Source organism: Monodon monoceros, unplaced genomic scaffold (assembly GCF_005190385.1).
Source record: "Monodon monoceros isolate NGI ecotype Baffin Bay Population unplaced genomic scaffold, NGI_Narwhal_1 Super_Scaffold_22, whole genome shotgun sequence".
In the NCBI taxonomy this organism is placed as follows: domain Eukaryota; kingdom Metazoa; phylum Chordata; class Mammalia; order Artiodactyla; family Monodontidae; genus Monodon; species Monodon monoceros.
The window spans coordinates 8,662,861-8,690,099 of record NW_021703779.1 but is presented as its reverse complement, the minus strand read 5'-3'; the positions used below and the strand labels follow the sequence as shown (position 1 = coordinate 8,690,099).

General features: G+C 45.9%; 1 protein-coding gene across 9 annotated transcripts in view; it reads right to left on the bottom strand.

Annotated features, from left to right (window-relative positions):
* Positions 1 to 27,239, bottom strand: part of PRKX (protein kinase X-linked) — a 210,673-nt gene that overhangs the window by 60,794 nt on the left and 122,640 nt on the right. For 6 of the 9 annotated variants that reach the window (XR_003796375.1, XR_003796374.1, XR_003796376.1 and 3 more), the window contains exons 9-12: positions 14,089 to 14,189; positions 13,490 to 13,567; positions 4,307 to 4,356; positions 3,994 to 4,091 (exon numbers count right to left, since the gene is read on the bottom strand). The gene's annotated coding sequence lies outside the window, so the exon portion shown is untranslated. Of the gene's footprint in view, positions 1 to 3,993; positions 4,092 to 4,306; positions 4,357 to 9,206; positions 9,887 to 13,489; positions 13,568 to 14,088; positions 14,190 to 27,239 lie in introns of those variants that run through there. The other 3 variants (XR_003796378.1, XR_003796379.1, XM_029240533.1) reach the window with 3 other exon arrangements.

The window sequence follows — 27,239 nt, the reverse complement described above, 5'->3', positions numbered from 1 at the left end:
CACACACGCACACACACACGCACGCACACACACAGACACACGCACACACACGCACACACACGCACACGCACACACACGCACACACACACACACACCCACGCACACCCACAGACACACCCACGCACACACACACACACGCACGCGCACACGCACGCGCACACACAGACACGCACACGCACACACACAGACACACACACGCACGCACACACACAGACACACACACACACAGACAGACACACACACAGACACACACACGCACACACACAGACACACGCACACACACAGACACACACACACAGACACACACACACGCACAGACACACACACACGCACACACACACACACACATTATGATGGTTAATTTTAAGTGTCTTGATTGAGCCACAAAGTGCCCAGATATTTGGTCAGACATGATTCGGGGTGTGTCTGGGAGGGCGTTTCTTGATGAGATTAACATTTTTTAAAAACTGAAGTACATTTGATTTACCATGTTGTGTTAGTTTTAGGTGTAAAGCGAAGTGATCCAGTTACACATATATATATATATGTTCTTTTTCGGATTCTTTTCCATTGTGGTTTATTACAAGATACTAAATATAGTTCCCCAGGCTATATACAGTAGGACCTTGTTGGGTGAGGTGAACATTTGAATCAGGAGACGGAATGAAGCGCCCTGCCCTTCCCCATGTGGGTGGGCCTCATCCAGTCGACTGAAGTCCTGAGTAGAACGTAAGGATCTGCTCTCCCACAAAAAGGAAGGAACTTCTCTCTGTCTAACTGCCTTCAAACAGGGACATCTGTCTTCTGCCTTCAGACCCAGAGCGGAGTTGACACTATCAACCCTTCTGAGCCTGCACCTTGCTGACTATAGATCTTGTGGCTTCTCAGTTTCCATAACTGCATGAGCCACTTCCCTACAGCAAATCTCCTTATAGATACATCACTACGGTCTGCATGTTTATGTTCTCCAAACTCCGTATGTTGGAGCCCTAACCCCCAAGGTGATGGTATGAAGAGGTGATGAGGTTAGGAGAGCGGTGCCCCCATGAATGGGATTAGTGTCCTTATAAAAGAGACCCCAGAGAGCTCTCTCACCCTTTCCTCCGTGTGAGGACACAGCAAGAAGATGTCCGTCTATGAACCAGGAATCAGGCTTTCGGCAGACACCAGACCTGCCAGCAGATCTTGAAATCTCACCCTCCAGAACTGGAAGAATAAATGTCTGTTGTTTCTAAACCACCCAGTCTGTGGTACTTTGTTATAACAGCCCAAATGGGCTATACATATATGTATCAAATATGCAATAATAATATATAATATTATATATAATATTATTTTATGTATGTTAATACATATACTTATATATAGACATATATATATGTTATATATATTACATATATATGCCTTATATATTATAACATATAATATGTCCATCTTAAATCTAATATTGAATATAATACATGTTCTCTGGGGAATATATATATATATTTTTTTCACAATTTCACACACATAGATCTATATGCGTATACAGATGCAAACATATATTCATTTCCATTTCCAGCTGATATATTACAACCCCAAAGCATGGGCAGGCTAAGACCCCACGTGGAAGGCTGGAGTCTCTGAACAACGGCAGACGGGCATCTACCAGCCGGTAATTTCTTCTCCCTCCCTCTGTTTGAGGGTCAGTTCCTTCTGTCCACTGGGAAGAGGGCGCCTAAGATGGAGCAGTCAGCCTGGCTCATACCCAGAAGCGGTAACCCCGCCTTGCGCTGTCTCTCCCCGCTTCCCTGCCCCGGCCCCTGTTCCCTCTCTGCCACTTCCTTGGACCAGCGCAGCCTCATTGCTTTCTCCCTGCTTTCTGGGGGATCCCACCTAAGACACGGACCCTTGAGCTCACTGAGGCACCGGTATGCACAGTTCATCCCTGAGCTGCACTTCTCATGCCTAGTATTTCTCGAAAATGCTCAGTGGTAATTGGCGAAAGCAGGCACGGTGCTGGGCCAGGACTGATAAAAATGAGAAGCTGCACCCCCTACCTTCACATCGCTCAGAGACCACCGGGCAAACGGGGGATGAGTAGGGAAGTGAGACCAGGGCTATCATGAAATGACAGACAGTGCAAAGAGACCATCTAGGGAGCGTGCCAGGCTCTGTTGGGGGGATGCCAGGGAAGTAGTAGGGAGGGAGGGGGTGAATCTCTGGGGCTGATTCCAAAAGCAGAGGCATGTGTGTCTCAGGGGGAGATGTTTGGGGAGCATTTCTCGGGGCAGAAAGCCGCAGAGGGATGCTGTAAATGAGATTCAGGGCAGGGTAACATCCACGGTGCAGATGTGGCAATGGGTCCTGCAGTGCGGGGGAGAGACACATAGCTGCTGATTCGGGGCCACGGACAGAGACAGAGGTGACACAGGGCGCCGGGAACTTGCAGGCTTCCTGGGCAACTCTCTCATAAGGGACTGATCTTTGGGAACTGAACAAGCCTCTAATGCACCCTGTGTCAGGGTCTTCCCCAAGTTATCTATTCGAACACCCTTAGTCTCCTCAAGAGAGAGGCAAGGAGACTCGGGGTGGCAGGACGTAGCAATGGGAAGCAGAGGAATTGAGTTCAGGCTCCAAACAGCCCAGTCGGGAGCCAAACAGCAAAGACAGCGGAGCAAAGACCCCGAGGTCACCTCACCTCACGGACACACCAAAATCACAACCCTGCAGAACAGCCATTGATGAAAAAGACCGGAACCTTCCAGAAAAGATCTTCTACAAACTAAAGACAAAACAGCCAAGTCTGTTTGTTTTCTGCCCTGAATCTGAAAGGGTTCCAGGAGCTTCCTCCCTCCGGGATCAATCGTATGGACCTAGTTTGGGTTGGGTCACCACCTCTTGATCAATAAGCCCCGCAAATGATGGTGACAGCAAAAGACGGTCGTAGAGAAGCTACTCGTGAATCAAAAAGATCCTTTCAACGATGGGGAATTAACCAGGGGGTGGGAAGCCACCCAGGACTGGCTAAAACTAGTTTACTGCGCCTAAAACGAACTTATTTTTTGTGTGAACTGTTGGCGATCTTCAAAAGAAGATATGCAGTGATGTGAAGGTAAAGAATAGACAAAACAAGCATGGATCCACCAGCCGCTTCAAACATCGAGAACATTTCCAAATCGTTATTACTCTCTGGGATCCCCTTTCCTTTCAGTGCTCCTCGAGAACCACTCCCCCCAGAGTTAAGTATTTTCCCAAATTTTTTGCGCAATAAGAAAATAGTAATGACTTCGCCGAAGGTCTGTGTATTTCTCAACAACATATTAGTATTCCATTCTGCTTGCTTTATTCATTGATAGCACACTGTCTGGTCTCCTGTACTCTATTCTCTCAACTGTGCATTTCTAAAATGCATGAGGACGTTGCCTGTATATTCAGTCAACTTGCTTCACTTTTGTACAATATTCCATTGTCGATCACTTCACACTCTATATATCTGCTCTCCTGCCAGCAGACACGAGGGCTGTCTGCAGGTTGCGGTATGAGAGGCATTACTCCTGAGAGCACGCTTATACACGGACACACATGCAAGACATTCTCTAGAGTTTCTACCAATGAGGGGAACTTCTGAGTCACCTTCAGCTTTTCAAGAAGGCGCCAAATGGATTTCCAAAGCGATTGTACCAACGTACAGTCCCGGCAGCAAGGGATGAGTCCTGTCACTGCTTGCATACGCATCAACGGAGGGTTTTATCCATGGGCAGAGGCTACTAACTGATCCCAAAGCAAATTATCCCTCTTCTCAGCTTGGCATCACCTCCCAGCTGGTCTCAGCATTTGATGTGTCTGTGTGGTTGAGCTCTGGCTCAAGGAATGTGAATAGAAGGATGTACACCATGGAAACATCCCATGGGTAAGCGTGTACGTGTTTTCTCTCTTCCAGCCGTGCGGCACTGAAGCGACGGCAACAAAAGACACCAACAGCAACAAACCAACAAATGTAAGCAGGGGTACCTTGGGAGGCAGGTGTTGCTGACGGCAGAGGACCAGTTTGGCCAGGAACCTGGATCTCTCACTCACCGCCGGGAAGAAATCTCCTCAAGTAGGAACACCTGCAAAGGACGAGTCATTTAAAATAAACAAACTGTGGCTGCGTTAAGTCTACGAAATTCTCCGGGGTCTTTGTCAAGGCAGTTCGCCTTACTCTCAGCAACACAGCCCCCGACGTCTCAACGGGATCAGCCTCCTGCATCTCCAGTGACAGCGCAGCCAGTGTGAGTTTCTCATTTTCAAACACGATTGGTTGACTTTTCAGCTGTTTACTCACCTGCGTGATTCCGCTTCCGGGAAGCCCGAATCTTCTTGTCTTTTGCTCACCTAGAGAATGTAAAATAACTGTAAGAAAATATGAGAATATGCAGATGCGTGTATATAAACAGCTGTAGACTTCTACAGCTACCCTACATAGGGGGTATAGGAGTATGTGTAACAAACATATTTAGAAATGTGGCAATCTGGGACACTTTTCAGGATTTAGCTCTTTCATATCAGGGCTTTTTAGAATATCTAGGGAGCCCCATGTTCTGAGGGACATATATTTGTGCCCTGATTATGAAGGGCTTTACGCTGGTATACAGAATTTCACGTGGGTATTCATTCATGCCCCTTCGAATCTTAAAATCAAAAAAAAATCCCAAAGATTAAAAACCCATTAGCCTTATTGTAACTACATGTTCCTTGGTGATAGCCAGCCTCTAGACGAACACAGTCCTGTAGAAGTTTCTGCAGTGCTGGAATAACGTTCTATGCTGTGCCATCCAACATGGCGGCTACCCAGCACTTGCTTGAAACATAGCTGGTATGACCAAGGAAGTAAGGTTTTAAGTTGTCTTTTATTTTAAATCATTTACATTTAGTTAGGCAGGGAGGACTACTGGCTACTATGTTGGGCCACTGGAATACGTCTCTAGAACCTTCCCACTCAACACATGGGCCACCGGGCATCTGCATCGCCTGGGTGCCAGCCACGAATGGATGTTCTCAAGTCTCGCCTCGGACCCACCATGTCAGACTCACACGTGAGCACGTTAAAGTCTGAGAATACCACATTAGAGCTGTTTCACACAGATATCCCATTTTTCTTCTCTTTCCCGAATCTGTCCCAAACAAAGCACGGTGGTGTCCTCCCATCACCCAATGACAAGGACACCACCCACGCCTCCACCTGCAACTCCTTCAAATTCAGCTCGTCAGTGCTCAAGATAATCAAGCTATTCCTCATTTTGTTTCTAAAATGAAAGCAAAACAGGCTGCACGATTTTTGCACTGTTGTATAGCACCACGTGGTACCTGACGTAGAACGGGGAGACGCTTAGTATGGCTTCTATAAGAAAATGACACCCAGTGAATAACTGGTTTAAGCGAGCACCCATACGCTACAGATTTCCAACACCAAGCACACTGTTAATGAAAACAAACACATCGCGGCGTGGTCCTTTCAGATGAACCGTTGCCGAGCCTTCTCCCGTGACGGCGTGCATCTGATGCCCAAGGCAAAAGCATCTCCTATAAAAATTCTACCACCCACCTTATCACAGTTTTCACAGTCACACACGGTTAAACTTGACTGCACCTGACATGGAATTATCCTTCTGCCCAGAAAGGCCTTTAATACATGATGTTTGATCACTATAAAGGCCAGGTTGCTTTTATGTCAGTAGCAGTTTGGAGGAAAACCATTCAATGGAAGAATAACTGGGAGGTGGGGTGGGCAATTACTCTCGGAATAATCATGGGCAACAATTCTGTAGCACCTACTGTGTGCCAGCATGAGACTAAAAGTCTGACGTGCATTAACACCTTGGATCCAGCATGACCAGCGGACTCAGTACCAGGAGGGAGAAACCCAAGTGTCACAGTGGGTTTGGGGAGAAGTGGCTGGGCTGGGTATTGCTTTGTTGGTAGATTCTCTAAGGTTTACCATTATTCAGATCAGGACAGAAAGAAAGGAATCAATAAGCACCCACTTCCAGGTTTTGACTTGAATAATTATGTATATATACAGTTGACCCTTGAGCCACACAGGTTTGAACGGCATGGGTCCACTTCTAAGCACATTTCTTCCACTAAGTATGTACGACAGTACCACACGATCCAAGTTAGCTGAACCCTCGTATATGGAGGAACCATGGACACAGAGTGCTGACTCTGTTATACTCGAATTTTTGGTGCTCTGAACCTCCACGTGGCTCAAGGTTCAACTACAGTGGGACCATTCTCAGAAGGGGGAAACTGGAGGGTAAGAAGAGATTTGGAGGATTTTTTTTTTTAGAACGGGGTCGGGGGGTGGAGAGTGTAAGCCCAAGTTCTCAAATGATTAGAACAAAGCCGTCCTACCCCCGAGCTGCTCTAAATGATCAGAAGGTGGAAAATACCACAAATAAGGTAATGTGCCCAGGTCGGGTGTTCTCTTTTAGAGAGAGGTCGACCACCATTTTCGTCCTGGATTTATCCTCTTTGTCAACGGCTGTGAGAATCTTTCATGCATTTCTCAGTGGTTCACCTGTTCCCCATGGAGCCCATCTGTTCTCAGAAGACAAGTTGGGTTCCACGATGCCAGAACTAGTGGCCAAGGAGGGTGGTCCCTGCTGCTCCCCTAAATCTCCACAGAGACAGGGTTGTCTGGCTCCAGGCTCTTATCCCAGCAAGTTCAACTCTGGCTTGTCATGATTCAGCTCCAATCAGACACACCTGGGAGCTTCTGGTAGAAGGAGACGTCTAAGCCATGGACAACCCACCATGCTTGATGTGTCCACTGTAGGTGACATCAGATGGATGCAGGCGTTGGCCGTCCAGTTTGCATGCCCCACGGCCATGCTACCACTGGGGTCCTGCCACCCGCTAGCCAAGCTTCCATTTCTTCCGAACCCAGGCTATTTAGAGAGAATCACAGAGCATATATGTCAACCCCAATCTCCCATATATCCACCATTGGCACTATGTATAAAATAGATCACGAATGAGAACCTACTGTGTAACACAGGGAACTCTACTCACCGCTGTGTGGTGACTTAAATGGGAAGGGGATCCAAAAAAGATGGGATACAGGTATACGTAGAGCCGATTCACTTTGCTATACAGCAGAAACTAACACAGTATGGTAAAGCAACTCTACTCCCATAAAAATTAAAAAAAAAAAAACAACACAAGAGAGAGAGAGACTCATGGAGATTTCCTCTCCAGATGGTTCCAATCTTCCTCATGCCTCACTGGGTTGGCTCATTGCCCGTGGGCATCGTTTCATTCCATTGGGGGTTGGGGGCGGGTCACCCTGGGTACCGTGGAGGCCCAGAGAAGCGATGTATGCCGGCGGGGCGAGTCTAGGGCAGGATCCTGGAAGAGGAGATGGGGTTTTGTGAGCTGAGCATTGCAGGATGGATGTCGGCAGGACACATTCTAGCATTTATAGACCATTTCCAAAATGGTAGATCGGGTGAGTCCTCACTCCTATGTGTTTTGTGAAGAGGCTAGACATTAAGAAATGGTTGTAGAATGAAGTGAGTGTTTATGGATGGCAAATGTACAGAGATAGTGGTCCACGTGCATGCCTGCCCAGCTGCCACATCTGGAATATAGGACTGGTGAGGAATACAACCAGAAAAGTGATTGTCAGTTGATGACAGCAGAGGGGGAGGTGATGCTGGGGAAAGAGAAATCCCCCTGATGGATCCTGAAAGGCTTATAGATATTACTATAAATAGGCACATAGACAATTTTTTTTCTGAACTCTATATACGCCGCTGGGTATGAAATAGATATCTAGTGAGAACCTGCTGTATAGCACAGGGAACTCTACTTGGTCCTCTGTGGTGACCTGGATGGGAGGGAAATCCAAAAGGGAGGGGACACGTGTATACATACATACAGTGGGACCACTTGGCTGTGCAGCAGGAGCTAGCACAACATTGTAAAGCAACTGTACCCCAATGAAAAAATACATATTAAAAAAATAAGTACAGAAAAGAAAAAAAAAGTACCTGGGAAAGGAAACTTAAATGCATATGACTGAACGAAAGAAGCTAATCTGAAAAGACTACCTACTGTGTGCTTCGAGCTCTATGACATGATAAAAAAAGAGACAAAATATGGAGACAGAAAAAAAGATCAGTGATTGCCAGGGTCTAGGGGAAAAAGGGAAATGAACAGACAGAGCACAGAAGATTTTTTAGGGCAGTGAAACTACTCTGTATGATGATAAAATGATGGATACATGTCATTATATATTTGCCCAAAGCCACAGAATGTACACCACCAAGAGCAAACCCTAATGTAAACTACAGACTTGGGGTGATAAATGTCAATGGGTTCATACATCTATTTTCATTTTACAAATGTACCACTGGGTACATCCATCACATCTATCTATCTATCTATCTATCTATCTATCTATCTATCTATCATCTATCTATCTATCCATCCATCCATCCATCACTTCTATCTATCTATCTATCTATCTATCCACCCATCCATCCATCACTTCTATCTATCCATCCATCCATCCATCACTTCTATCTATCTATCTATCTATCTATCTACCTACCTATCTACCTATCTAACTATCCATCCATCCATCACATCTATCTATCTATCTATCTATCTATCTATCTATCTATCTATCTATCTATCTATCTATATCTATCTATCTATCTACCTATCTATCTATCCATCGAGAGAGGGAGAGAAGTTATTTTAAGGAATTGGCTCACATGATTCTAGGGCTGGCAAGTCCAAAATCCCCAGGGCAGGCCAGCAGCCTGAAAATTCAGTAAGAGTTGATGTTTCAGTCGTACGTCCAAGTGTCATCAGGGCAGCAAGATAAGGCCCACCACATTACAGCAGGTCATCTGCTTTACTCAAAGGCTACCGATGCAAATGTTCACTCCAGGTATAAAATATATTCCCAGAAACATCTAAACCGTTTGACTGGTCACTGTGGCCTGGCCAAGTTGACAGATAAAATTATCCATTGCAGGCTGTATTTAAACAAAGCCACTTAACGCAGGCATGTCTGATGGTCTGACCCAACTCCAGCAGGTGATTTCAGCTCAGCAATCTAACGTTCTAATTAAGTCCAGTTGCAGACAGATAAAAGCAAGTCCTTGTTGTTTGGACATTACGAGGACAGGATCAGCATCTGTTTTCTCCATCTGCCCCCTTCCTTGCCCGCAAGGCCACAGTAGCTGTACTAGCAGGGGAATCAGACTGAATGGGTGAATTGCCTTGGGATTCATTTTATTAACGGCACCACCTTTAGCCACCAGCTTCTCAAACCTCTTCACCTCCCTAAATCTTAACTTCCTCATGTGGAAAATGAGGATTCTATCAGCCTCCACACATAGAAGCATTTAGAGCTTCAAACGTTCTGCTTTTAGAACAACGTCTGGGATACTGGAGGACCAGGCTGGATGGCTCACAGACAGGAACGACAGCACCAGGCTCCATGGAGTTAAGAGAAGCACCCAGAGCCCCTCAGACCTTTGCGTGGAAACAGCACACTGTCACCCCACTCTGCAGTCTCCGTGACACCAAGGCTGGAGAGTGGACCCTGCCCCAGCATCTCCAGAGGACCCCACCGCATGGTGCTAGCCAGGAGATGTGTACTTCATGGTGAGCCTTTCTAGCTCATCTCTGGGACTCCTGCAATGACGGTGGATGCACCTGGAGGAATCTGGCTCAGGGGACAACCCCAGCTGCGAAGTATCCTGGGACACGGATCAGTCACTTTCAGTCCTCTCTTCTGCAGGTGAGCAAGTAGGAAGGGGTTTCCAGCTTGTAGATGGCAGATGGTGGGACTTCTGGGTCTCCATTATCATGGGAGCCAATTACTCGTAAACAATTCTCTCTCTCTCTGTAGATAGATAGACACACAGATAATAGATAAGTAGATAGATGACAGATAGATAGGTCAATAGATGACTGACAGAGCAATGGATTAGATAGATAATATTACATAGACTGAGATGGGTAGATAATAGACAGACATACAGACTAGACAGAAAGATGACAGGTGATACAGATATAGATATATAGATATAGATAGATATCCGATGGGTTCTGTTTCCCTGCAGAATGCTAAAACAGGTCATCTATACTAGCAGATGGCGAACAATAACCCGTAGATTAATAACGCATCAAATAACCCAGCAGATCGTGCCAGCTGCCTGTTTCTGTGTACGAGCTAAGAGTAAGTATGTACTTTTTAAATGGTTGGGGGAAAAAGTCAAAAGACATGAAAGAAGTCAATATTCTGTGAGACCTGAAAATTATGTGAAGTTCAGATCAATAAAGCTTTATTGGAACACAACCAAGAGCATCCGTTTAGGCACCGCGTGTATCTGTGTACCCGTTGCAAGGCCGAGATGAGTAGCTGAGACGACGTGTAGGGCCGAGAAAGCCCCCAATATTTCCTCCCTGGCTCTGTACAGACGACGGGTGCCAAGCCGCGCTCTACGTCTCTGAGGAGAAGCCAAGCAAAAACCTTAAGAAACCATTAGCTGTGCAGTCTCTGTGATGTTGAGCGATGACACCTTATTCTGCAGAAGTCTCCTATGGAAGATTCCGCAGACATCACCTCCCGATGCTTTTCTGAGGGTTTTCCACCTTTGAGGACACCTTGTCTGTAAGGCCCACGCCACCCTTGACAGCCCCAGCTGTCTCCAGTAATGGGTGTGTCCCTAAAGAGATCCCATTTCCCCTCTAACGAGCCCCGCACAGCCCTGCTCCGCACAGCTTTCAAGGCGCTGAGTCATCTCCTTCTGGAAAACTCAGTCCATTATCTTTCCTTCTGCAAAGCAGCCAGGCCATGTCAACTCCCTGCCAAGCTCCCACAAACTGAGATAATCATAATTGCTAAATGGATTACCATAAATACCAGTTTTGCAAGAGCAGAAACCCAACAGCAGCTGTTACCCCGAAGCGCATTCCAGAGGACGGCGTCGTGGGTGATTTCATAGTGCTTTTAGGTGGTGATTTATGTGGAAGCAACTCCGAGAAGTGAGCTGAAAGGATGTAGGCAGGCGGGATCATGGAAACAGTCGTGGCGTTTTGAAGAAAAGAAAAGATCGAGAGCAAGTGTCGTCTCTCTGGCTTTTGGGCTTCTCGGCTCCCAGACGAGGGGAGAAGTACTGAGAAGCATTGGACTCACGTCACCTCTTGAGCTTAGCAGGTGGCACATATGTAGTGTCATCTCATGCTAGGATAGGATGGGTTCTCCTCCCAGAATCCCGAGGATGACAGCATCGTCTCCTTGGTAAATGCAGCCCTTGGTAGTGATTCCAGATACGAGAGGGTGAGGGAAGAAAAGAATTATTGGTTCCCTCCAACTCCAACGGGAGATATACTTTTATTTTTATATTGCATCTTTCCACTCTGGAAGATGCCATTGGGGTCCAAGGAAAGGAAAAATTTCGGGTAAGAGCCATCAACACCATACAGACCTGGCAACTGGACACCCTCTCACCAGCAAGGGATGGTCTTGGGCCAGTTTCCAAGGCTGAGGGTGAATGCAAACCCAAGCACGGCTGCAGAAGTTGAGTGACTCATGGGAAAAACACATGCGTTTGTGCAAATATGCATGTGTCTGCCTGCCTCCCCACCACATGCCTTACAGGTACTGTGTCTATTGCTTAAGAATACGCAGGACAAAATAAGATAACATTAGATAACTGAATGCAATTGTCTGACGCCTGTGACTAGCCTCAAGGAGAGTCTGGAGGTCCAAGGAGGGGAGTGGGTGCGGCTATAGATTCAGCAAGATTACCCAGGGGGTGGTAATCGCTCAGCGCAATGGGTATTTGAGGGATACAATATACTCTTCTCCCTGCTTTTGTATATGTTTGCAATTCTCCAAACAAATATAAATTTAATCTGACCATCACAAAGATTTTAGAAGGCAGAGTATTTATTTATTTAATTTTTAAACGGTTTGTTGGCGTGTAGTTGATTTACAATGTTCTGTCAGGTTCAGGTGTACCGCAAAGTGGATCACTTATACGTACACATGTACCTTTTCTTTTTCAGAGTCTTTCCCCATAGAGGTCATTACAGAGTACTGAGTGGAGTTCCCTGTGCTCTACAGTAGGTCCTTATTAGTTGTCTATTTGGTAGATAGTACTGTGTATGTGTGAATCCCAATCTCCCAATTTATCCCTGTCCCTCAGAAGACAGAATATTTAAAAATGTACTCTTCCCTCAACCCCTTCACCTGCAATGTCTTTATGTCCCTGTCCACCACAAGGACAAGATTTTTAAAAATAATTGAGTTCTGAGCTTCTTGGCAGCCAAAGGAAAAAGTGATACCTCTTCTGTTCTGTGAATAACCATTTCCCAACAATTCTCCCTGGGAAGAAAAGCTGTTCCAGTCGTATCTCTGAGTCATTAATCCCCAAAATGTTTTCAATAGTTCCCCCACAGGGAACACAGTGACATAACTTGGAAATGCACTCTGCTATAAATATTTTCATTTTAACACCCAGTGCGTACTAACAAAGTGCTGTGCAGAGGTAGCAATTCTGTGGAGAACTACAACAGCAGTGGTCTAAGAACTCAGCTTTGGGGTGGTCCAGGGTGAGTTGAAAGTAACACCTATGCTATCTACGAGCCATGGTCCTTCAAGCCAACCTCCCCAAACATCGCATCTTTCAGGTGGTTGGCTGACCCAAATGAATGGCATTTTAACGTCGTATCGTCTGGCAAAGGCATGGAAAAATCCACATTTTCTGTGCCTGGGTAAGGGCCGATGCATAAACCCCAATAACTGACCATGGAAACAGGATGGTTATACATCTGTCATGGGGGCTCATGGCAGACTGGGTGGTGAGCGTCCCTCAGTATAGCTGATATCGTCCCTATAAATGAAAGTTCTCTCCACATTATGCTAAGCGAAATAAGACAGACAGAGACAAATACTGTATGATATCACTTATATGTGGAATCTAAAAAATACAACTAGTATTAGTGAATAAAACAGAAACAGAAGCAGACTCACAGATACAGAGAATAAACTAGTGGTTCCAAGTGGGGAGAGGGAAGCGGGGAGGGGGAGGATAGGGGGAGGGGATTAAGAGGTACAAACTATGATGTAGAAAATAAGCTACAGGGATATATTGTACGGCACAGGGAATATACCCACTATTCTACAATAACTATAAATGGAGTATAACCTTGAAAAATGGTGAATGACTACACTGTACAACCTGTAACTTATATAATATTGTACATTAACTACACTTCAATAAAATAATAAAGTTAAATTTTGAAAAGTCCTCAAACATTTGAGCGAAGGAAATGCTTCAAATTCAGACTTAGAATTCAGCCATACAAATATTTCCATCACTTTCCCATAAAACATCTGGATTTGAGCAATGCACTCTCTTTGTGAAGTATCAAGACGTATTTCATGCAAAGATACTTTGAAGCAATGAGAACCGCTGTATGGCACTTCCTTACTTACCTCTACCTGCCATGGAAACAGGGCTCTGGTGCCTGGGCTGCTTCCCACGGTAAAACTGATCCCTTTGAGTCCTATCTCCTGGGGGCAGGGTGAGAACATTAAGTGAGATGTTTTTAAACTACATCCGGAATAGGTCAGATGGCTTAATGGTAATCACATAGTAATTGATTATTACATCAACAGTAAAACAAAGAACCAAATTTAGCCATGACCATAAGCACTGGTCAAAGGTAGCAGGGCACTTATATGGGCTCCCACGGGCTTCTCTAGAAGCCGACTGTATTGTAAATTCCCACTCCCTCTGAATCCTTGTGATTGAGAAGCTCACACAAGTGAAATTCACCTTCTGTCCCCTATCAGAGAGAACGCTTTCACAAACTCAAAAAACTGGGTTAAAAGATGTATTCCAGGGACTCTGAACAGTAATAGGAAGGTGGAATAAAATTAAATACCCAGTGGGTATTTATAATGCTGACTGAATTACTGCAAGATATTCTACAGAACAATAACAAAATTGAATATAGTTGTGTACACAAATGAATACGGGTAACCATGACCCTGGAGCAGGTCAAATGTAAGTGTGATTGCAAATCACACACCTTTAATGAAAAGGGTAGGTGAGGCCACATCTCAGCTCCATCTCCTATGGCTGTGTCCCCCTTCCTCAGGTAAATGGTGACTCCATCAGGTGCTTTTTCACCTGAAGAATGAGAATAATGGCAGAATCATTGAGGGTATTATGTGTGAATGATTTACTGGGGAGATGATAGATAGATAGAAAGATAGACAGACATATAGAAGGATGGATAGAGAGATAGGTAGGTAGATAGACAGACAGACATATAGAAGGATGGATGGATAGATAGGTAGACAGACAGACACAGACATATAGAGGATGGATGGATAGATAGGTAGACAGACAGACAGACAATCAGACATACAGAAGGATGGATGGATAGATACATAGATAGATACATGGATGGATGGATAAACGGATGGATGGAGAGACAGACAGACAAATAGAGGATGGATGGATAGATAGATACATAGACAGATACATGGATGGATGGATGGAAAGATAGATACATCAGATAAATGACAGGTGATAGGTGGAGAGATAGATATGAACAGATGAAAGATTTACAGATTCGATAGATGTTAGATAGATGATAGAACAGATAAATGATTGGTGGATGGATAGATAACAGATACATAGATATGGATAGAGGAAAGATTGATAGATTTGATAGATGACAGTAGATAGATGATTGATAGATATGAAACACTGGTAGATGATAGATAGCTACAATAATATGTATTACATATTATATGAATTTATGCTTATACCCACACCCATGCAGTTGAATTTCTCATGTAGAGTAACCCAGCAATTAGAGGACAGCCATTTCAAGTGAGTTAAAAATTGCAATTTCTGGGCTTCCCTGGTGGCACAGTGGTTAAGAATCTGCCTGCCAGCGCAGGGGACACGGGTTCGAGCCCTGGTCCGGGAAGATCCCACATGCCGCGCAGCAACTAGGCCCGCGAGCCACAACTACTGAGCCCGTGAGCCACAACTACTGAGCCTGCGCTCTAGAGCCCGCGAGCCACAACTACTGAGCCCGTGCGCCACAACTACTGAAGCCCGCGCGCCTACAGCCCATGTTCCGCAACAAAAGAAGCCACCGCAATGAGAAGCCCGCACACCGCAACGAAGAGTAGCCCCCGCTTGCCGCAACTAGAGAAAGCCCGCGTGCAGCAACGAAGACCCAACGCAGCCAAAAATAAATAAATCAGTTAATTAAAGAAAAATTGCAATTTCTACATGTAAGTGTCGTATATCAAATTAAAAAAACCTTATTCTTTAAAAATTCTCGGTTTGCTAGCACACTCACTTCAGAAAAACTGATGACCTTCCCCATAAATAGTAACAACACCTTTGCAAGGAACGCACAGCCCCTCTGCGAGAGGGGACTTCATTCCACCTCCTTTTGTGTCGCGCTTGCCTAGAGCAGATGACCACGTTCTTCTCATTTGCTCTTCAGGGGAAATGCACTTACGCTGTTAATAAATGAACTCTAGCTTTCCACACTGAAAGCATCTGGAGGTCCAACGTGTTTGGAAAATTATTTTCAAGGCTGACCTCCCCCACGGCAGACAGCTTTGGCGGAGGCTGTGGTTAGGTGCCAGTCATTGCTCAACTGATATGCCAGATGGATGATGAACGGTGTGCTTTCCACCACGGGGAGAAGCAGTGACCTACATCTAAAGATGGAGCATTTGTTTCCAGTTTCTGCTGGTGACCTGCCTCGATCTCTCAGGCTTTTTAGAGCTTTCTGGTTCCGAGGCAGGGTCCAGGCAGGGCGGGGGTCCGGATAGGCAAGCATTGCCTGGATGGTCAGGATTCGGGAATCCCAGGGGCAACCTCACGGCTCTACCCCCAGCACGTGTTAGGAAAGGATTTCCCGCTTCATGTTCTGCTGTGGACCTTCGTCCCCCCTTTTCAAACCTGCTGTGTATCTGAAGAAAATGAAAACACTAATTCAAAAAGATCCATGCACCCCCATGTTCACAGCAGTGCTATTTACGGTAGCCAAGATGTGGAAGCAAGCCAAGGGTCCATCGACAGAGGAACGGATAAAGAAGATGTGGTACCTATATACAATGGAATACTACTCAGTCATGAAAAGGAATGAAATCATGCCATTTGCAGCAACATGGATGGACCCAGAGATGATCATACTAGGTGAAATAAGTCAGACACAGAAAGACAAATATTCCATGTTACCACTTATATGTGGAATCTAAAAAGAAAATAAAACAAATGAATGACTATAACAAAACGGAAGCAGACTCACAGATACGGAGAACAAACTAGTGGTTCCCAGTGCAGAGAGAGAATGGGAGGAGGGGCAATAGAGGGGTAGGGGATTAAGAGGTACAAACTACTATGTATAAAAGAGATAAGCCATGGGGATATATTGTAGAACATGGGGAATACAGCCAATATTCTATAATAACTACAAACCTTTAAAATAGTGAGTGACTGCGCTGTGCACCCAAAATGAATATAATATTGTAAATCAACTATACCTCAATAAAAAAATTAAATAATAAATAAATAAAAGCAAAAAAAAAATCTAACCTTGACTGGATGGATTTTCAGACAAGGCTGAGTTCTGAAGGTGACAGTCTGCAAAGATTTCTTCTCCAAATCAGGTCACATTCCCCAGTTCTAGAGACAGACACCTGCTATCTCTGGAGACACTGATTCAGGCTATGACAGGGAGAAGTTGTTACGATTTTGAGGGGTGATGTTTTTTTAATGACTACTCTGGAAGAGTGGGAATGCGGATGCATCGTGACCACCCGGTGAATGCCATTTCTTTGCTGGAAGGGAAACAAGCAGTGTTTGCTAGAATGAAAACGAACCTTGGGAGTTTTCCCTTTCAGAGTTTATAGATATCTCAGAGAGGTCCCAAGAGGTTAGAGGGACAAACTGGGGCCAGAAGCCCAGCCGACGTTTCCCCCATTCATGGTGCCTCTCCAAGAGAAAATGAAGTTATCTTTTACAGTGGACGATTCGCCTACATTATCCTGAGCCCTGGCGCATCCATCCTCTTCCATTTCTGTTCCGCTCTGCTCTCTCCTGGAAGGCAAGATGAAAGGGACCTTGGGACAAGCGCATGGGTCCAAAACGTTAGTTGGTCAGAAAAGCCAAACAAATATCAACTCTCCCAGAAAGAAGAGAAAATCTTTCACGGCCACTGAAACATGGCGGTGGAGATGCCTTCAAGATAACTAGCTTCTCCCAAAGTAGTATTACTCCAGTAGTAGTGTTAGTAAACATTCTTACTTAAGTAAGAAATATGAACAAGTCCTAAGGGATTCTGACAGAACTTCAGGGGATGAACTGTATTTTCTTTTTTTTTTTAATTTTCACATCTGGAACTTCCAGAATCTGTCCATTTAGCATATTTGGACACATATGCAGCCTCTCCATATGAATTCAAGATGCTGTGATTAAGCGTCATATGCTTTGCTCCCGTAACTTGACAAAAGACATTACATTACAGAGGATGGAACATTTGATGGAAACAGTGCAGAATCCCTTTTTATTAACTTTCCTATATGTTTTCATATCTCCAGATAATTTTCCCAAAGACACAGGTAATTTTCTTTCTTTCTTTTTTTTTTTTTTTTAGTAATAAAGTGTTTCACTTATACCCTTAGGTCTCTCATAAACTCCTTTGGTGATGAGAAAGAAACTTTCCATCATTAACGAAAAGCATATGGTGAGGTTTAGATGACATCAATCTGATGCCTGTAGAAAGATGGGACATCGGGAGTTCTGTGAAGTTAAAAAAAAAAAAAAAAAAAAAAGAAAGAAAAGAGAAGAAGCCATACAGCTTACTCAGCACTGCGTTTCACACCAAGGGAAATGCCTGGAAGAGGGTAGAAAGCCATCAATGAGAATGTCCTGTCATTCTATCAAGGGACGTGAAGAAATGCTAATAAGAATGGGGACAGCTTTCAGGGACGTTGTCATCTTTATGCCAGCAGCTTCACTCAAGGCACACTCCGTCCATCTTAGATGCAGCGCTGGTGGCGTATCTTCACGAGAAGCGGCACCTCCAGCGTGAGTGTCCAGTTGTCCCTCCCAAACTCCATCCTCTCCACTCTTTCCAGTCTCCCCATCTGGCCCCTTCGTAACTCATGTCTTGACCGCAGACATCTCCTGCCTCTCCCACCACAGCTGTCCACCCACTCCTCTCTGCGTGAGGCATTTTCCTGACATCCTCTCCCGCCCTTTCTTCTCCTTTGCTTCCACCAACGTGACATAAAAATGCCAGATGTCAGGTGGGGCTGGGCATTTTTCAAAGGAAAAAAGAACTGGCAGGCGTCCTCAGACATTCCCGAGACCTCCCTCCTCCTTCCCTGAAGCTACTGTCCCCATCTTTCCCCTTCCTGTCCCCACCGAATGTTCTCGAACATGGACCACACTCATTTCTCTCCCGTGACGTTGACTGCGCAGCCCAAACCACCACTGCTGTGATGCTGCCCCGGGAAATAGGGCACGACCTCCTTTCCAACCCAAGAACCCATCTTCCTGGAGCTGTTCACTGCTGTTTCTCCCCAGAAGCCATTCCTCTCTGCTCTCCGTACCTCTCTCACGGCGCCTCATCAATCATCATTTTGGATAATTTCCTCTCCTCCATATTCCCCTACGGGTAAGAGCTCAAACCTCACCAGTATCATTTTTTTTTTTTCATGGTGATGGGGTTTCCTGTGCTTCAGAATACAGTTTAAATGGACTTTTCAAGTTAATGTTTATTGGAGTACAGCTGATTTACAATGTTGGGTTAGTTTCAGGGGTACAGCAAAGCGAATCCGTTACACATGCACATATATTCATTCTTTTTCAGGTTCTTTTCCCGTATAGGTCATTACAGAGCATTGAGTAGAGTTCCCTGTGCTCCACGGTAGGCTCTCATTAGTTATCTGTTCTATATGTAGTCGTGTGTGTGTCAGTTATTTGCAAATGAAGCAACTGATACGGGATTAATCTCCACAATATACAAAGAGCTCATGCAGCTCAATATCAAAAAAACAAACCGCCCAATCCAAAAACGGGCAGAAGACCTAAAAAGACGCAATGGAAAGAAGAAGAGAACGTAAAAAAAGAAGCTACGTAATATATATGTGTATAAGTGAATTATTTTACTGTACACCGGAAACTAATACAACATTGTAAAACAAATATATCCCGCTAAAAATTTTTTAAAAATTAAACAAAAACATAGATTTCCACTTGACCATGGCTAACAAGTCCGTGAATGAGAAAAGGACACATCTGGGGAGCAATGGACAAGCAGAAAAAAGGATAATTTCATTTTGTATATCCATTAGCGGGTTGGGACCATTTAACTGTCCTCCCAGCCAACTCTTGTAGAAGCTGGAGTGGGAGGCTGCGGCTTGCTTGCAGCTGATCTCAGCGGCACTATCTCTACTGGGTGGAAATTACACTGGCTCCTCTGTGGTTTGTGAAAACAGGATGTGAGAGCATCTGGTAAGTCTTGGGACGCAGCTTCAGGGAGCTCTGGGGCCTCCAGTATCTACTCTGCATGCTGTCCGTGGATGACAATTCACGCATTTCAATCTATTTCATTGATGTCTACCGATGCCTCGGTGTCCGGTTGGCAGTCATGGGTGAAGCAGCATCAAACGACAAGTCACGGGACTTCCCTGGTGGCGCAGTGGCTGAGAGTCCGCCTGCCAATGCAGGGGACACGGGTTCGAGACCTAGTCCGGGAAGATCCCACATGCCGCGGAGCAACTAAGCCCGTGAGCCACAACTACTGAGCCTGCGCTCTAGAGCCCGCGAGCCACAACTGAGCCCACAAGCCACAACTACTGAGCTCGCGCGCCACAACTACTGAAGCCTGCGTGCCTAGAGCCCGTGCTCCACAACAAGAGAAGCCACCGCAATGAGAGGCCCGCGCACTGCAACCAAGAGTAGCCCCCGCTCGCCGCAACTAGAGAAAGCCTGTGCGCAGCAACAAAGACCCAAAGCAGCCAAACATAAATAAATAAAGTTAAACCTTAAAAAAAACAACAAAACAAAACATGGGTGCTTCCATTCTTCCCAGACTGACCCTTCCGTGCAAGATCGCCTCACACCCTAAGATGCTACGGGGAGATCTCCCTTCAGCTTTGTCTCATTCTCTTTACTTCTTATTCTTTTTAAAAGCCCTTGGGAGGGGAGTTCCCTGGTGGCCCAGAGGTTAGGATTCTGGGCTTTCACTGCCGAGGCTCGGGTTCCGTCCGTGGTCAGGAAACCAAGATCCCGCAAGCTGAGCAATGCAGACAAAAAAATTTTTTTAAATAAATAAAAACCCTTGGGAGAGACTGAAACTTAAGCAGGAAGTTAAGTTTCCCACTTAACCGTTCCTACTTTGCACACTGGGAATAGCTCATTTCTGTGTCCAGAGCAAAGAAACAAAAGGAGCCAGTGGTTGTGTATGTGTATGTGTGTGTGTGTGTGTGTGTGTAAATGTATGTGGCGTGTGCATGAGTGCATGGAGAGACACTGGTGCACGGGGGAGACCACAGTACACAGCTATGCGTGAGGACTAACATGTAAACTGCAGCTCTGCCGTTGGTTCTGGAGTACATTAATTAAGCTTTTGCAAAACGTTCCCTCTTCCTCTATAAAATGGAGATAAGACCTGTCACCAGTATTTGTTGTGAGATTTAAAAATAAAGCGTCAAGTCCTGGAAGAGACACATGGATTGCCGCTGGGGGAGTCTGGTGTGGCAGAGGTGTGGGGAAGGACTCTGAGTTCTCCAGATATCACAGGGCTCCCTCTTGCAAGTGGATGGCAGACAGTGAGATCCGAACCCAATTTGGGAAGGTCGTTCTGTACAGGATGCCGCCACGATGACTGCCGGGAGTCCTCCCGCAAACGCAACGGCAGTCAATACAAATATCACAATATCCCTGTAACGTAAGGCCCCCATGAATTTCTTCAACGCAGCTAAATCCAGGTGGAGACAGAGACCACTCTCCTAACATGTGGGTTCATGAGAGGTTAACAAGCCAAAAAGAGGAAGAAAGGGAAAGAAAACCTGAATTTGGAAACTGGACATTATAACTTCTACCGTCCTTTGCCATGGTCCCAGCTTGTGGAAAATTTTAAAACTTGTGACAGGGCTTCCCTGGTGGCGCAGTGGTTGAGAGTCTGCCTGCCGATGCAGGGGACGCGGGTTCGTGCCCCGGTCCAGGAGGATCCCACATGCCGCGGAGCGGCTGGGCCCGTGAGCCATGGCCGCTGAGCCTGCGCGTCCAGAGCCTGTGCTCCGCAACGGGAGAGGCCGCAACAGTGAGAGGCCCGCGTACAGCAAAATAAATAAATAAATAAAAATAAATTAAAAATGGTGATAAATAATTCAACATGTGAGGTAACTATACAGTGTTCTTTACTTAGGGAATTGTTGAACTAATAATACAACTGAGAAGATTCTCCTCCAAGAAGCCTTTCAAAAGGCATCTAGAAGATCATAAAAGTCCAGCAAAACTCCAATGATTGCCCCAGACAGAAAGAAGAGAAAGAATGGAAGAGAAGGAGAAAGAATATTTGGACAACTAACAGTTGAAAATCTCCCCTGAACTGAAGAAACACAGAAAAGGTTAGATCCAACCAACCCAAGAGGGTCTAACCATCCTTAAATCCCATATGCCTCATCTAATCAATTCCTAACCAGGAGGCTATCAAGCGAATATAACCAGAAGCAATGTTGCTAGAAAGATAAGAGTCATGAAAGGAAGGACGCTTTGTCACCTTATGCTCTCAGATGTTCAGAATCTAGGGGAGGGCTCTGTTTCGTCGTGTGGCCCTGACACGGGATGTTGAGAGCCCAGAGTGTGCCATGTAAACAGTGACCATCGCTATCAAGAAAATCCAAGTTGTGCCCTAAAGAGTGTGACCCAAACAACTCCAGAGAGAGACAGGAAGCACATTCTAGGGACAGGGAAGTCCACCTTCGTCTGGACTGCTCTTTAGGACGGAGCTGAATTTATAACAAAGTCTACAAAACGTAAACTTTACAACAAACCCAACCGTAGTCCAACTCCAGAGTAGAATGTCTCACCATCTGTATCATCACATCAGATGGGCTGCCTTGGAAATAAGTGATTCTGGAAATTTTCACACAGAGCTGGACAACCCTTGCTCTGACCCTTGGAAACTGACTATGGGATGCTTGGACCATGAGTTGGTATCCATTTGGAGGAAACTCTGAGTGACCGGCTCTAAGGGGAGCTGGGCTGTTTTCTATGTCATGCAGAACCTTGGCCCAGCTCACGCACTCAGATTTACAACTCATTTTTAAATATTTCCTTTTAACAAATTATAGACTATGCAATATTTCAACAAGAAAATGTAAACACATTGAGGTAGGCAAGGAAAAAAAAAACCTCTTGGAAAGATAAATCCCAAACCCAGCATTTTATGTATGAGTTAATTCACTTCAAACAGTGCCAGTCAAGTGGGAAACTAGGGATATTCTGAGATCATCTGAGGATAGAGCATGCTTGGCTTTTACGATGTTGGGTTGTTTTGAAAGAAAGAAGAGGGTTTTGTTTAAAACATCCGGATAATTACAGCTGATCAGAATTTACTATGTGCGATTTTGTTAACAGATAACGAAATGTTTACTTTCTCCATGTGTGTTTTTAAGCAGACTTTAGTTTCTAGAAACCTCAGATCTATAAGGGAAGATAGCTGTGGGGTTTATTCACCTGTGAATTAAAAATCTGTTGCCTTAGCAACCTGAACTACCCCGTGGCGGATGTGTTCTGTTCCTTAAGTGGTACTTCACATGGTTTGATTTTGCTGTCAGTCAACTTGTTTGGGGTTTTAAAGAGGTCATCTCAGTTCCAGAAGGTTGAAGAGAAACAGTCTTGGTGTTCTCTGTATGTACAACCGGGATGAATGTATCAAGCTTGCCGATGCGCTTTTGCAGCAAATGTAAGTTCTATGGTGCTTCTACGATGAGATTATACTCACCAAAGAGTTAGGAAACCCAAGGTGAAAACGACCCAAGCTTGTAAACGTCGTCCCTTTCTCCTGGCTTCAAGACAGCAACTCCTTTGCTATATGATCCAGTAATCCCACTCCTGGGCATATATCCGGGGAAAAGTCTAATTTGAAAAGATACATGCACCCCAATATTCATAGCAGCACTATTTACAAGAGCCAGGATGTGGAAGCAACCTAAATGTCCATCGACAGAGGAATGGATAAAGAAGATGTGGTCTATATATACAGTGTTTGAAATTACATTAAGGAAGAGCCTCTGAAATGAACACCAGGTTAAACGCTGGACTCCAAGGAAAGGCGTCCAGTCACCCCGCCCTCATCTTTCCTGTGTTCATATCCACGGGGCACCTCAGATCTGAGTCTGTGACCAAGGTTTATCACTTTACAATTGAATTCTAACACCTCTGAAAAATCGTCGACCCAGGCCCCCTAAAAACATGCATTCAGAGATGAAATAAAACAGAGGTAGAGCACGTGGAACTCCAAGTGGGTGAGGACCCAGAGACACCAAGTTGAAGATTAAAAAAGAAGGGAGAGAGGAGCACATTGCATGTGCAGAAGGACGGATAAGGCAGTTACCCCGCACAGCCAGCCACCCCGTAGAGAAAAGAGGGACCCTGTGGTCCTGGTGGGGTAACTCACACCCCCACCCTGAAGGCAGTCCGCCTCGCCAGAGTGGTTCAGCTGCAAGAAGCTATGACACCGACTAGGATAAATAACGGAGTTGGTCCAAAGGTCAGGGAACTCTGAAGAGGTGGCTGCAAGACAGAACACCCAGGGTACCCACTTCTGGAAGAGAAAACACCCTCCCCTGCATCCGGGAGACAAAGGCTCTGGTGCCGGCGTCGACCTGCGGCAGCAGAAGCAAAGCTCCAGGAGGAGGAAAACGGCAAGCGGGACGCAAAGGGAGTCCGTGCCGGGCTCTGGTAGAGGCAGACTGACATCTTGAGACTCTGCCCTGAAAGTCCGCGGCGGGTCCGGAGAGATGCTGGGTCACCTTTGTTTGCCGGCACTTGGACGGGTTGCTTTTCCGTCTGTCATCCTGAGTTGCGGGCTCTGTGGGGTGTGTGTGTGTGTGTCTGTGTGTGTGTGTCTGTGTGTGTGTGATGGAGAGAGCTTCGTGACTGATTGTGTGTCCGAACTCCTGTCTCTTCCCTTGTGAGCCTTGGTCAGTGTTCTGAAACAGGGATGTCTTCAGAATCACTCTCCACGGAGCCCTGGCTTCGGTAGGACAGACAGACACCCGAGGGCTACAGGTGGTTCTGGACCTCATCGACAAGAAGCTCACGGTGGTCCCTACATATGCCCCCAAATTAACGGGGTCCTTCACGTCCCTCCAAGCTCGCTCCACAATCCTGTATCTGAAAAGCCTCCAGCGACTTTCTTCTCCTCCCTGTGTCTTCAGCCCGAAGTTAGAAACAGCGTCCTGGAGAAATGTCCCCAGACCTCCTGTGTCGTGTGTTGAGCCCACGCTCTGTAACTGGTCCTGCGTTAAATCTCATCCTTTGGGACACCTGGGTGGGACACCTCCACCAGCCTCTGACAGGTGCCTGCCTAAATCCTTTCCTTCCTCAGGGACCTGTGGCTTACAACTCAATTCGGTGTTCACTTCTGGCCGTTTTAATCCCAGCCTCACACCCCATCATCGTGCAAAAAGGTGCGTGGGTCAGTGAAATTCAGGAAGAAAGGAAAGCCTGACTGATAAAACGGGCCAAATGTTCCCTGTCGCTTCCACCTTTTTCATTTGGCCAAAGTTTCCTAATTGAAGACCATCACCGTTCCTCAAATAGGAAGCATCACTTTCCTTGACCTCCATGCAAATTAGGAGGCTTGCATCCAAAGTACAGAGACACCTCCAGGGGTGTTTCTTGCCGAAAAGCACAGCTCAGCCTAACGACCCGTGGTCGCTGTGACCTTAAGAGGCTTCCTTAATGGGCTTTCCAGGTTTTCGCAGCTCATTCTCTGACCCTTCACCACCCCCAAAGGTGAAGGTCGGTCATCAAAGAATGAATGTCATAAAGCAGATGTCGTGAAGCAGACATCTGTAGTGGTAACAGACCGGGTGCTTTATGCTTTTCACGGCGTGGGAACCTCGCTCTACGAAGACCCCAGTAGGGATGTGGCAAGTGTACATTCTCGAGTCAGTTGGAAGGCTGCTCATTTTCTCACACTCTGGGCTCAGTACGCACCCCTTGAAGGAGGGGGTGGTGCTCTGGGGAGAAAAGGAGGGTCTCTCTCCTTTCACTCCCCAGAGAAGTTCACCTGAAATGTGCACACACACAGATTTCTCACCTTCCCAGGGTTGACTTGTAGTCTTCAGCGCCCAGTCTGACCACGGGGCATAATAAACTGACAATTACATAATCCCGTTCTGGGTTAAACTATAGGAGCATTTGGTTGCCTCAAATAATTAGTCTTCACCAGCAGCTTCACATCTAGAGCAAATCAGCTAGAGATGCAGAGCGGGTTTAAAATTGAAATCACCACGGAATAAGATGTTGCGAAAGTGGACGATGCTTGGTGACAGCCAGATGTCTCTGTGAGATGCACCAGGTACTTAATCTTAAGAGAATTAGTAGCAGGTGAGCATCAGGCTCAGCGAGGACAAAAGTAAAAACAATAAACCTGAAAACTACAGGCAACTTGGAATAAGGATAAGGATCACAGTGGTGACTCCAAGATGCTCAGGAATCTAGACTTCTTTGATTTTTCTGCTCTAACACTCCAACATGTTGACTTCCATCCTCAAGCTTGCCACGTGGCTCAAGATGGATGCTGAAGCTCCAGCCATTGTGTCTACATCCCTGGAAGCAGAAATGAGGGAGCAGTGTGGAATCAAAGGGCCTACCTTCTGGGACTTCCCTGGCTGCCCAGTGGTTAAGACTCTGCACTTCCACAGCAGGGGGCCAGGGTTCGATCCCTGGTCAGGGAACTAAGATGCTGCATGCCGTGCAGCCCTGCCAAAAATTAAAAACAAACCGAACCAAACAAAACAACGCCCAAAGGGCCTACCTTCCAACTCAATATTCTCAGCAGCCTTCCTAAATGTCCCACAATGCTCCTAACTAAAATCCTATGAACTTAGTCACATGGCCACACCTAGTTGAATGAGAGGCTAGCAGACGTAATTTGTACACTAATCTGGGGACATTATCACCCTCTTCAAAAGGCAAAAACCTTGAGCTCAACTGAGAATGGGCTTCAGTTATCAACCAGCAGTTTCTGCTCAGAATGTCACAAAATAACTCACGTCAGGGCAGGTTAGAGATGGGGCCAACTGAGATTTATGAGCCCCAAATGCCAGCTTCTGGAGGACCAACATGCTCCCCTCCACTCGTAGCCCCAAACAAGCCAAGCGCTCACTCTGCACTTTGGGGTCCTGGCCACTTTTCCCTTCTCATCACACAATACACCCCTGCAACCCGTGTCCGCTGGAGGTTAGACTCTGAAATGGGTGGGCAGGGTTGTGCTTCTCTGGAAGCTCCAGAGGAGAGTCTGTCCTCTTGTCTCCTCCAGCTCTTAGGGGCCACCTCCATGGCTTGGTTCAGGCTCATGGCCCCTTTGTCCATCTTTAAAACCAGGAGCACACACTCTTCCGATCTCTATCTCTCTCTGTCTCTCTGTCTCTCAATCTCTCCCCCCATCTCCTTCTCTAACTCCACCCTCCTGCTTGCCTCTTACTAGGACCCTTGTCAAGACATATAGGGACCACCTGAGTACCCCAGGGTCAGTTCCCCATCTCAAGACCCTTAATCACTCCTGCAATGTCCCTTTTGCCACATAAGCTAACATACTCATGAGTTCCAAGTATTCGAGAACAGACATCTGGGGAGACGGGGGCTTTATTCAGCCAACCACACCCACTTTAGGATTCTGAATAAAATAACAGAAGTAGGACAGCTGTTTCCAAAAGATATCAGCTGTTCTGGTGACTGTTACCTGAGTGTTTCAGCGGATGGATTTTAAAGCATCGTGATATTTCAGAGCATTAGGCTTGTCCTCCGTTTGACACTATCATATGTGGGAACACATTCACAGGACAGTGTTTCAACGTGCTGCGTGTTCAAAGAATTCACCGCCGTCACACGTTCACATCAAGATTTAGGATACCGTGTGAACACACACTGCAAAAATCAAAATCGTTATTTACC